The following is a 12,568-nucleotide window of genomic DNA, read 5'->3' on the forward strand; positions in this document are numbered from 1 at the left end:
GTCAATTCTGGGTGCCCCTTGAAGGCAGAGCAGAACTCAGAGCAGAAAGGGCTCAAAAACTATCCTTGTAGGAGCTGGAGCCATCCAACAACAACAAAAAAAGAGGCCATTCAAGGTGGTGAGCTCCCCATCACAGGGAGGTATTCAAGCAAAAGCTGGGTGGCCTTCTATACAAAATGTACTGGAGAGGATACCTACTTCATGAAGGAGTCAAGCTTGATAGCTTGGACTTTCCTCTTTAATTCCAAGGCCAGGAAGATGTTTCCTACATCTGCTGGAAGACTGGAAGGTAAGAAAGCCCTCCTTCCCCATCAAGGGCTTCCTGTACGTAGTGATGGTCCATGGGAGCCTAGGAAGTCTCTGTGGCCTTATGAGTCCAAACAGATGATGGAAACTTTTGTTACCCCTCTGGCCCAAGCACCTTTCTCATCCTGAATCCCAGACATGTGGCACTGGTGGTCCTCAGACAGGAGGTATAGCTAACTGACCCTTAACTGGGGCCTCCCCTCACCTGCTCTGAAGCAAGGCCATACCTCTGTGGCTCAGAGATTTGCACTTTCACAGTGGGAAAGAAGCCCCCATTCACTTCACCCATGGGCTGTGGCTTTCACTTCAGATCCCACTCACTGGCATCTTCAAGTACCCACAATTTGGGCTTAGCTCACAGAACACAGTGAAAACATCAAACCCTGATGGGAACTTGTCTTCTAAAATGTGAGCCCATGGAGCTCTTTCAGAGGGACACAACCTGGCCTGGAGGCAGCTCAACCGAGGCTCAGAACCTGATCGCTGACTGCTCTGTACCTCAGATTCTTGTCTCGAACATGTGGACAGTAACAGCATCTATCTCTCAAAGCACACTCAGAACAGTCCCAGGCACGCAGTAAGCACTGCATTGAAACACAGACAAAAAAAGTGGGCCAAAACACCTTCGTAAAACAAAGCTTTGCTGAGTATGTTCATGAACTAGTGCACTCAATGAAATAATGAACAAAACACCTGGTGTGTCGGGCACACAGAAGTCTCTGGATAAATGGTGGCTGTTAGCACTGTGGATTCTGCTGCTATCATTTTATTACAATGATCAGATTCTAAAGAGAGAAGAGAAGAGAAGGAAACTGACACAGACCACAGGGTCCAGCCCAGGGGACCAGGATACAGAGGGGAAGGGATGGGAGACCCTGATAGCTGAGGTGGGCAGCACAGGGAGGAGGGGAAGGCCCTGCCTGGGTAAGAGCTGGGCGGTTGGATCTTGGAGGCGGTGAGGCCTCCACAGAGCCAGCTCCTTAGGCCTCAGAAGTCAGGCCAGCTTTCAGTTCCCGGCATTCCGGCCCCAAGTCCCCACTCGGGCCAGCTGCCCAGGGCACTCAGATTCTTCCAGGGCCCAGGACGTGCTTCCAAGGCAGCCTCATTGCAGACTTAGGCCCAGAATTCCTTGGCCGGCAAGGACTTCATCTCTGCGCGGCTGACACAGCCCAGCTGCTGGGGCGCCTTCTCCTGCACTCCCACCAAGGTCCTGCCAGCTCCGAAGTGGACGAACGGGAATTGCCAGTGTCCCCAGATCCCGCTTCAGCCACGTGTTTGGTACAAACGCCAGTGAAGGGCCTTGGCCGCCTCTCCTCGTCCTTTGGTGTCTCTCTATAGTGGCCGATACTGCGGGGTCAAAATCGGAATCTAACGACAGATTTTCCCCACCCTGGAACAAAAAAATCCCACGAAAGGCCAAGTTTGAAGGAAAAAGAAACGAAAAAGGACCCTCTCTGTTCTCCAGAGTAGTGCATCCCGAATCTAGCACTGTCCGTGATTCTTCAAGGGAGCCAGGGAAATTGCCATCACCTGACCTCATCACAGGTCCCTTCATCAGGAGGCTTGTGTGCACCCCACCCCTGTCTGGGACCTCAGTCTGGGTATCTGGGGCTTATTTCCACCTACAGATGACAGCCTAGAGCCCTCAGGGGCACAGCCGCTGAAGGATGTGGGCTCCATTGTCATGAGGCCTCTGCTATCCACAGTCAGGTACAGACAAGCTCAGCAGGGGCCACCCTAGATGGAAGAGACCCCTTGCTCATTCACGGAGGCCAAAGATGAGAAGCCAACCAGCTCCAGTCACTGTCAATTAGCATGTACCTGTAACCTAGGGTCACTTCTAATTACAATAATTGCTGACGTTCACTCTGTGCACGAGATATTATGCCATATACTTTATACTTTTCTTCTTTCTAAACCCTTGCAACATCCCTTCTGTTATTATGTCCATTTTATGAATGAGAAAACTGAAACAGGCTGAATAATGACAAAGATTACACATACATTTAGAAAGTGGCAACTCTGGGGCCTGTGGGCAGGAAAAAACACCCTCAGCCCAGCTGTGGCAAGCTGAGCGCATTAATGGCCTCGACTGGTTCACACCCCCCTGCACGTACCCGCTCCAGCAGTGTTCATCCACACTAACTATGAGCTTAGCCATGTGACTTGCTCTGGCCAATGGGACTATAGCAAATGTGATGCAACCAGATACTTGATAAGGCACTTGGGGTTTCCACTTCCTCTCTGGAATGCCAACCACTGTAATGAGAAAGGTTGGGGCTTGCCTGCTGGAGGAAAGTGACACACACTTGAATGACAGTCAGCGCATGTCAGATAGCTCTTTTCTAGAGCAGGCAGCTGCCAATCTACTGTGCCAACTGTCCTCAGAAGCACCAGTAAGCCCAACCCAGATCAGCCTAGCCCAGCCCAGATCAATAAAACTCCAACCAATCCAAAGAAGTGATAACTAATGGTTGTTTTAAGTCACTAAGTCTTAGGGTGATTTGTTACACAGCAATAGTTCAATATGTATCTATACACACACACACACACAAATACATATTTTTCTCTTACTGTCTATTCTCTTTTGACATAGGGAACAAACCTCCTGAGATTAACAAAGTGAAGTGATGCTACTGTGAATGAAAACTCCATTTAAATCAAGGGGTTCATGCTAAATGAGGGGTCACCAATGAGTTTCTTTATTTAGATCAGTCTCTGAAACCTAGAACTCTTGGAAACACCCATGAAGAGATTAGACCACATCTGTAGCTGTGACCCTCGTCACTCTGACACACCTGTGCAATGGAACCATTTATCACCCCCGACCCCACTCTCTTCCACACTCATCAGACACTCTACCACATGCCAGGGATGGATCAGTTTCCTCCCATGCAAGCTGATGTTAAGTTATGACTTTATTTTGCATATCTGTGGTATAAAAAACTGCCCCAAACTTTGTGGCTTAAAACTGCCACTTTCTTATCTCTCATGATGCTGTGGGTTGACAGGGCTCAGCTGGGTGACTCTGCTGGTCGTATCTGAGTCTCTCATGTGACTGCTGGGAGATGGAAGCTGTGCTGCCGTCATCGGAGCTCACTTGGGCTGGAGCACACAAAACAGTTCACTCCATGTCTGGCCCCTTGGCAGGCAAGGCTGGAGCCCCAGGCTCAGTGTCTCCCAGCTGAGACACGGACAGCTGGGCTTCTCTCTCACTTCATTCCATCTCTGAGCCTCACTCTCTCCATGTGACCTCTCCACCCAGGTCGCTGGACTTCTCACAGGGCAGCCTGGGGCTCTCAAAAGCACAAGAGCAGAAGCTGCCAGGCCTTCTTGGTGCTTCTTCCACTGCTTTCTGAGGAAAGCAGTTACACGGTCTATACAGGTTCAAGGTAGGGGAATAAATCCCACTTCTTAATGGTGTTGGGGGTATGGTGACAAAAAGTTGCAGCCACTTTAATTCATCACAACCTCCTACCTCCTACACATGGCCCACTTGGCTGAACAACCCAGGTCAACATCAGCCCACACCCTGAAGTGGAGGGGTCACCCACGTTATACCTTAATCCACACTAAGCAGTAGGCCTGGAATGGGTCCACAGCATATACATTGAATAAGCAAATGGGCTTTCCCGCCAGAACCACAGACAGGCCCAGAAAGAAGACCAAGGTGAAGGCAGTGGGCTGTAGACCCCAGAATCCCTGCCAAGTCACTGGAGACTCCTGAGGTCCCGTTCAGAATGAATGTATGAGATGACCCATGAATGGCACCGTTCCCATCCCTGGACACACATAGGGACATCTGGAAGGTGTGAGGTCACCACGTTCTTTGCAAAGACCTCAGTCTAGAAATGGGCACCAGCATGACCTGGTCTCCCTCGGGCCCTAGGACAGAAAAGAATCTCGTCTTGGCAAGAGCCCTAAGCAGAGGCCTGGGGGACTGCTAGAGGGAGGGCAGCCCCGGGAGAGTCCTTAATCGTTTAACTAAAATCACATTTGAGGCATAATTAGCAGACAGCTCCAAATTCATGATCTGAGGCCCATCGGCTCAAATGGACTAATTAATTGAGACATACTTGGGCGGGCAACGCACTCTGGCCTTTTCTGAAACATTGCACGGAACTCAGCAGATCAAGGCTGGCATCTGGTCCATGAGTTGCCTTCCTATGGCTAGGCAAAGAGACAAACATGTTCCTGGGCAAGAAACACAGCTTGCAGCACGCACAGCTCAGGGAGGTCAACCAGGCAATCTCCTGACTCCCATGATTCACCCTCCCCGGAACCACTCCTCCAGCCTGGCAGGCTCATAGCAACCAAGAGCTGTTGCAAAATTGCCCAACATGATCAGAAAAACAAAGTCACCCACTCTGTGGAAGCCCACAAAGCACCCAGAGCCAGAGACCCACCATAGAGAGCAGGTACTGGCTATTCAGCCAAGTTGCTCAATCCAAGTTGCTTCTGAGCAAGCGGCTGGCACCCCACACAGCAAGGGGAACTCAAAATTTCAGCGGAGAGCTTGGGAAACTGGTCCCCAAATTGAAGGAACACTGAGTTATACTAAAACCCCCATATTTGAGATTCACAAGGCACCTGAGCAATACAAAAGCTCTGAAAAGTCCTGCAGGAAAGAAACTTGGTTAATCAGTTGTTGTATCAATTTTTTCCCAAACTTCTTTTAGCACAGGATCTTTTATTCCCTAGAAACGCTAGTAGGATACTATATTTGGGAAATACTGTCCTATGGGAAGCATAGGACATCAGCAAATGGAAGACGTCATAACCACAATCCTATAGGAACTCAATTATCCCAATAAGTGAAGTGGGCCAGGTTGCATATTTGTATAGTAAACACACAGAAACTTTCATCTCCACGCAGAAATACACTCAATTTTCTTAAAACAAGGAACCACCTTGGCTCACCTTTTCCCCTTTCTCTGAGAGAAATCTGGGGGGTTTTTTGTTTTTTTTTTTTCTTTTAGAGAAATTGAAACATTTATTGAAAAGAAACATAGGAGAAGTACATGCAATGGCAGTGATGAAGGCCAGGAGAGACAGCAACAGTATTGGTGGGTGCTGAGGGGCTCTGGCGTGTGCCCCCCAGAGCCCTGGCCACACTTAGCTCCCGTTGAACTGATGCCAGTGTCCACATCACAATGTTGTATATCTGTAACTCATGTAATACTGAGTTATAATCAACTATACTTCAATTTTTAAAAGGGGAAAAAAATAACAAGAAGTCAGAAATCTAGACTTCTAAATGAAATTTCCCACTTTTTAAGTGTTGGTTCTATTTTTTTTTTTTTAGATTTTTTTAATGTGGATTTTTAAAAAGTCTTTATTGAATTTGTTACAATATTGCTTCTGTTTTATGTTTTGGGGATTTTTTTTTTTAATGCAAGGTACATGGGATCCTAGTTTCCCCACTAGGGATCAAACCCACACACTCCTGCACTGGACAGTGAAATTTTAACCACTGGAACACCAGGGAAGTCTTTTTTTTTTTTTTAATTGCATCAAATACAACATTTCTTGGGGCCAGATATGGCCCATCAACTTGTAATCTCTGCCAAAAGGACGAGAGTAGGGTGGTCATTGACCTGGTGCTGTCTCCTGTCTTCCAAGCTTCTCTGGCCAGGGCATCGTTGGGAAGCAGGGCTGTAGGGTTGAGTATGCTTGCCATTTTGGGCACTGTCCCTTGCATTCACCCAGCACATATACAGCATTTCCTATGTGTACCTGCTCTCATGCCAGATGCACTGAAGGCTTCCTAAAGATGCGGGCTGTGCCATTGCAAAGGCTCCTGGATCCTCTCCTCACCTTGGCACATGTGACAAGCGGTGAGCTATGAGCCCTGCACGTAGTGGGGGCTCAAAGTGGCCAGGCCATCAAGGGGAACCTTCATGGCATCACAATGCTAAGACTACTTCCAGAAATGGGATCTGTTCTCCAATGAACAAAAAGGCCACCTGGAAAGGCTTACCAAGGAAGGGGACAGACAGAAACCCAGGCTACAGGAGTATGAGCACAATCACAGGCTTGCTGGGTCCTTCGAATGGCCCCTGTGACAACACAGCCAGAGCTTCCTTTGAATGTTCATTTGTTTTCACAGACAAGGCCCATGGATGTAAACCAACTTTCCTCTAAGGACATAGCAAGTCTTGCATTCCTGACAGGAGGAGATGTCATGAAAGCAGTGATGAGACGCAGCCTGGGCCGCAGCCAGTCTGGCTCCCAAGGTGCCCAGGAGGACTCAGGTCTCCAGAGCATTTTCTGAACCGTGAGGGAAGGTATATTCATCTCCTTGCGTCCATCTCGGTCACTTCAGTTGTGTCCGACTCTTTGAGACCCTACTGACTGTAGTCCGCTAGGCTTCTCTGTCCATGGAATTCTCCAGGCAAGAATACCGGTGTGGGCTGCCATGCCCTCCTTCAGGGGATCTTTCCAACCCAAGGACTGAACCCATGTATCCTTCATGGCAGGCAGATTCTTTACCACTGAGTCACTGGGGATGCCCATATTAGTCTCATACATTCCTCAAAATCAGATGGACAACCACAGAGGTAGCAGAGTGGGCATTCAATTGGAACCTGGGTGTGAACTGCTCAACAAAGTGCTAGCAGCCCGGAGGTGCACACCACTCACACGGAAAAGAGGCAGACACTTCTGGAGCAGGAGCTAGACACCCAGGTGAGGACATCAGCAGAAAAAGAAGCCCAGGCACCAGTAGCCCCTGCAAAGGGCACAAGACTCAAGCTGGGGTGGCGTCAGGTATGGACACCTGTGCTCACAGGTTCATGCTCCCCCTCCACAGTTTGGGACTGTCACTGGGAGGTGGCTGCCCCAGAGAGGACTACGTTTCCCAGCACACCATGAGACATCTCACAGCCAGGGATCTTAGGTAGGACATAGAGCTTCCCACTTCTCTTTCCATCACCAGATGGAAGAAAGGACTCAGAGAAGCAGATGAATGAGCCACAGATGGAAGGACCCTGGGCCACAAAACCACCACCATATGGGTGACAGTCAACTTCCAACTAAAGACACCTGTCTTTGACTGGTACATGAGTAATAAAGAAAATTCTTATGTGTTAGGTCACTTACATCTTTGCTATAACAACTGCTAAGTCACTTCAGTCATGTCTGACTCTGTGCAACCCCATAGATGGCAGCCCACCACGCTCCCCTGTCCCTGGGATTCTCCAGGCAAGAACACTGGAGTAGGTTGCCATTTCCTTCTCCAATGTTATGACAACTAGGGTGACCCCATCTAAACCAGGAGAAGAAAGAAAGGAAAATGCCATGGATTAAGAGAGGAGATTCTCACCAAGGTGAGCAGCTCAAGGCCTCCATGATACAAGAAAAACTCACCTTGCTAAGTCAGATCAGCCACTGCCTCCTACATGCAGCCCTCCTGAAAGCCCCTAAACAGAGGTCAACTTTAAGACCCCTGGGTGATTAATTATTTGGCCACCTCATGCGAAAAGTTGACTCATTGGAAAAGACTTTGACACTGGGAGGGATTGGGGGCAGGAGGAGAAGGGGACAACAGAGGATGAGATGGCTGGATGGCATCACTGACTCGATGGACGTGAATCTGAGTGAACTCCGGGAGTTGGTGATGGACAGGGAGGCCTGGCGTGCTGCGATTCACGGGGTCGCAAAGAGTTGGACACGACTGAGCAACTGAACTGAACTGAACCACCTTGATCAAGAATACCTTATGAAAAATTATTTTTTTTAAAAAATAGCTATTTTCCAAGTGTAGTCTGCCCACCCACCCAATAACCTGCTGAAGGATATTCCTACTGTCTCCGTTGACAAGTGAGGACCACAGGGTCCAGAGATGCAGGGACTGGTCCAAGGTCAAGCAGCTGGGAGAGGTAGAGCCGGATTTTGATCTAAACTCCTGTTCCTTCCATCAACCCCTCCTGCCCTGGGGTATTTCACACCTTTTCCCACAAATTACTTTCTGTACCACTCACCACACTGGGTACCTCCTAAAGAGGCTGCTGAGGTGAGGGTTGGGGGCCAGACTCAACAGTCAATGGAGAGGGTCTTGTGCCAACCCACAGCTTTTCTCAGGCCAAATTCTGCTGTTTCCTGAGCCTGCCTGGGAGCTGCTGCTACTGCTGCTGTTTAGGCACTAAGTCATGGCCAGCTCTTCATAACACCATGGACTGTAGCCTGCCACGTTCCTCTGTCCATGGAACATCCCTCCCAGCCTACCTGGGAGGCTCCTATCCAAAACTAGCTCTCTAACCCAGCTCTCCTACAATCTTACTAGTTACTAGTTACCGATATTTACACCAGGCATTACTATCACTGGGAGTCTGAATTGTCTTTGTAGGCTGGAAGAGGGGAAAGGGGTGAGTGGCCAGATGCCATTATGTGATCTGATGTTGGAGGGTGGAGAAAGCTGCTTCTCCTAGTGGTTCTGGGGCGTGCTTAGCAGTACACACATCTGCCAGCCACCAAGCATCCATTTATCTAAGGCCTGGGCAGGGCTCTGAGGGGAGTGAGGGCAAATTACCACACAGTTCCAGCTTTAAACAAAAGGCAAGAATAAGCCAAGAAGCTAGTGACCAATCTCAGGAGCTGAGAATCCTCTAGAAGCCAGAGGTGGGTTTGGTGGGAGCAAAACATGGCCCCTCTACAGCAAGATGGAGCGATGGAGGCCAGTTCATTCTTTGCTGGGGCTGTCCTATGCCTTGTAGAAGGTTTAGCAGCACCCCTGGCCTCCAATACTTTGGCCACCTGATGCAAAGAGCTGACTCCTTGGAAAAGACCCTGATGCTGGGAAAGACTGAGGGCAGAAGGAGAAGGACGACAGAGGATGAAGATAGTCGGATGGCATCATCGACTCAATGGATATGAGTTTGAGCAAACTCCAGGAGATAATGAAGGACAGGGAAGCCTAGCGTGTAGCAGTCCATGGGGTTGCAAAGAGTTGGACACAACTGAGTGACTGAACAACAATTAAAAAAACAGCTAGCCTCTACAGATCAAATGCCAATAGCAACACCCACCCAACTGGTGACAACCAAGAATGTCTCCACACATTGTCAAATGTCCCCTGATCCCGCTGAGAATCCCTGCTCTAAATTAGGGTGCGACAGTGGCTGGCCATGCCAAAATTTAGGCCTGGTGCTCTCAGATCTTCCATCTTCTCATATCTGGACTTTTTTTGTGTGAAATGTCCCAATTTTTAAATTTTGCCAACCAATTAATTAAAAATAATCTGCTTAGGTGATGAGAACCAAAACACTTGTGTGCCAGTTACCAGCTGAGCCTCTGCTACATCCAGAAGGAAGAAGAGAAAGGACATAACCCACCTACCAATTTTGAAGGCCCTGAGCTCTCTACAGACAAGGCTCAGAGCCCCCACAGCCTGGAAGAGCCCTCTCTGCAAGGCTCACACAACAAAGGTGGAGACAGACAAGGAATCTGAGTTATTTCTGGGGGAATATTGTCACTACCTCACAGGCTTTGCAAACACTCTCTCCCAGGAACAGAGGCAGACAAACCCATCCCCAGAACAGAGTCCTTCTGCAGGAAAACTGAATTTCCTCGTTCACGTCCTTGGCCCCACTTAACCTCCTCTCCCCCAAATACAATTACTCTCCTGCCGATGTTTCTGGAGCCCAGACCCAGTGTGGTTCTGGTCTACCAGGCAGATACTTATGAACCACCCCCCACAACAACAACCAGCCTCTGGGCACTGGTGAGTCTTTTAGGGCCAATACTGCCCTAGAGGACTGGGCTCTGTGTCTCCCAGCCCTTAGTTAGAGAACTTGTTCTAAGCAAGTTTCCTTTACTTCGAGTGAAAATCTGGGTTACTAGGGGGAGGGCAGGAGAGAATCTAATAAATCTTAGAATATACTTTTTGGCTAAAAGAGAGAAGAGAAAAAAAAAACCTACTTACTGGTGTCATGAAACAACTTTCCAGCTCTCTCTGAAGAGAGCGGGTTCAGAAGTTACTATTGTATTCAAGCTGTATTAAATCAAGCTGTGAGCAGCACCGGGGTTATGCTTTTAAAGAATGCCCTGAGCCAATTCTGATGTTTAAAGGGAAAAGGAAAAGTTTCCAAGGCTTCCATAAATTCCGACGAGAGGAAGTTTCAAACTTGGGTGTTCACAGTCCGTGGCCCCCACATGGAAACAGCTTGGTTTCATGTATTTGGTTTTCCTGTTCAAACTTGAGGGTCTTTTAACTTTTTATTTTTACAGGGCTCCAAAGAAAAGGGAAAGGGAGCCATTAGTTCCCTGAGTGCCAAAGAAAACCCCAGAGCCTCCCTCGGAGGGCCTCTCTGCCTGGGGCGGCCGCGAGGCAGGGGTGTGGGCAGGGGACCCCTGGGTCCTGGCACACCCCAGCCGGCTCCTCCTGCCCGCTGGAGGCCAGGCCTGTGGGGCCAGCCGCTAATTAACTCCGACAAGATCAATGCAGGCCGGAGCGTGTGAGTGGAGACCGCGCAGGACAGTCATTTGGCTGTGGCTGAGCTTCGGCCGCCGCCGGCAGCAGGAGGAACAAAATGGAGCCTTTCCAAAGACAAGAGGAGGCCCAGCCAAGAGCGGAGGAATCCTAATTTTAGTCCCTGGGGGGAGACGGCTGTGTCTGCTCAGCCAGAGCACCAGTGAGGGCCGCATCCCTCAGAAATGTCAACCAAACCAAACAGGCCCTCCCAGGACACAGCCCCCAGCTCTGACTTCAAGCAGCTCACCCTCGGTCGGGAGGGCTGACTCACACACGTCAGGTTCCAATCCCCAGCCCCACTCTCCAAGCGCTGCCCACCTGGGAGGTGGCCAAAGTCGGTGCAGGATACCCATCTGATAGGCAGGAACACTGAGTCCCGAGAAGGGCAGTGGCGAGGCAGAATGAACACAGGCAGTCCTGAATAGGGTCACACAACACCCGTGTGACCTGGAAGAAGACACCTTGTTGCTCAGAGCCTCAGTTTCACCATCTGCAAATGGGAGTGAGGATGCTTCCCTCAAAAAGTTGTGATAAGGCACAAATAAAAGCTGGAAAGGTATCTGTATATATTGTATGTATTGTACCTGTATATATTGGGTTGGTGTCTGTATACACTGGTTTGAGTTTTGAAAGAACTTTTTGGCCAACCCAATATACACACACGTACGTAGATATACTTTTAAAGGTGACTCTTGAGCTGCACCACAGACACAGAGGGTTGACAGCAGTCATCCTATGACCGTATATCCCTCCTCCGTCTGGGGTAACAGCACCCTGGCCCGCCTTGGGCTGCTGCCTGCCCTCAGCCCCTGTGGCTGTGAGCCTGACCGATTTCCAGACACCTACTGAACCAGAATCACCAGGGGCTGAACCCAGAAGTAACTCTTTGTTTAATTTCCCCAGATGCACAAGAGACGGTCTTAGGAACAGCTGCCAGAAAAACTCGAGAGGGCCCAGAGGCTGTGCTCAGAGGGTGTTAATCCCCCCCAGGAAGCTCACATCTGCAGAGGGTCTCAGATTCCAAAGGGCTGTCCAGATGGGACCCTCTCCCAGACCTGAAACAAGATGAGAGTCCCCGAGGGGCATTCCTGCGGGGCAGAGACCAGGTGGAGTTCTGACCTGACCCTGGAAAGTACTCTCTGGCTCTTTCCGCCATGACCCTCCCTGGCCCCCGCAGAGCAGATCAAGGAGAGAATGGACGCCCAGAGTCTCCACATGGAGCCTGCCCCTTGTTCCTGTAACATTTGACCATAGTCTCGGAGGCCTGAGGGGGAAACCAGGGACATCCACTTGCCACAGGGCAACTGCAGCATCAGGAGGTCTCCATAGCAACCCTGCATCTGGAGAAACTGACGAGTTACTTGGTGACCAGATAAGGGTGCAGGGTGGGCAGTGGCAGGCAGGGGTAGGGTGGTACTGAAGGATGGGGCTGGGGCTTTTCCAGAAAGGAGGGAAATAGCAAACATCTGTCCAGAGGGGGAAAAAATCTTCCAGCAAGATTTTTCTTTCTTCTATCTCCTCTTCCTCATAAGAAGACATCTTGCAGGGAATACTTAGTAGTTATAATAGGAGCAGCTTTACCAAGCACCATCTATGCCAGACCACAGGGTTCACAACCTTACTGAATTCATACACCAATCCCAGAAAGGAGGGTCAACCAGTAGTCCCATTTTACAGGTAGGGAGACTAAAGCCCCAGAGAGATGAGGGAGATTGCTTAAGGTAACACAACCAGTAGAGGGGTGTGTGTGTGTGTGTGTGTGTGTGTGTGTGTGTGTGTGTGTGTGTGTGT

General features: G+C 49.6%; 1 protein-coding gene and 1 long non-coding RNA gene across 2 annotated transcripts in view; both read right to left on the bottom strand.

The window, feature by feature from the left end:
- Window positions 1-12,568, bottom strand: part of NKD1 (NKD inhibitor of WNT signaling pathway 1) — a 92,651-nt gene that overhangs the window by 56,177 nt on the left and 23,906 nt on the right. The gene's annotated exons all lie outside the window — the stretch shown is intronic.
- Window positions 5,280-11,655, bottom strand: LOC120872810. Its single transcript, XR_005723343.1, has 2 exons — window positions 8,006-11,655; window positions 5,280-7,777 (listed from the first exon to the last, which is right to left on the bottom strand). It is a non-coding gene; the product is annotated as an uncharacterized LOC120872810 (long non-coding RNA).

Source organism: Oryx dammah, unplaced genomic scaffold, assembly GCF_014754425.2.
Source record: "Oryx dammah isolate SB20612 unplaced genomic scaffold, SCBI_Odam_1.1 HiC_scaffold_13, whole genome shotgun sequence".
In the NCBI taxonomy this organism is placed as follows: Eukaryota; Metazoa; Chordata; class Mammalia; order Artiodactyla; family Bovidae; genus Oryx; species Oryx dammah.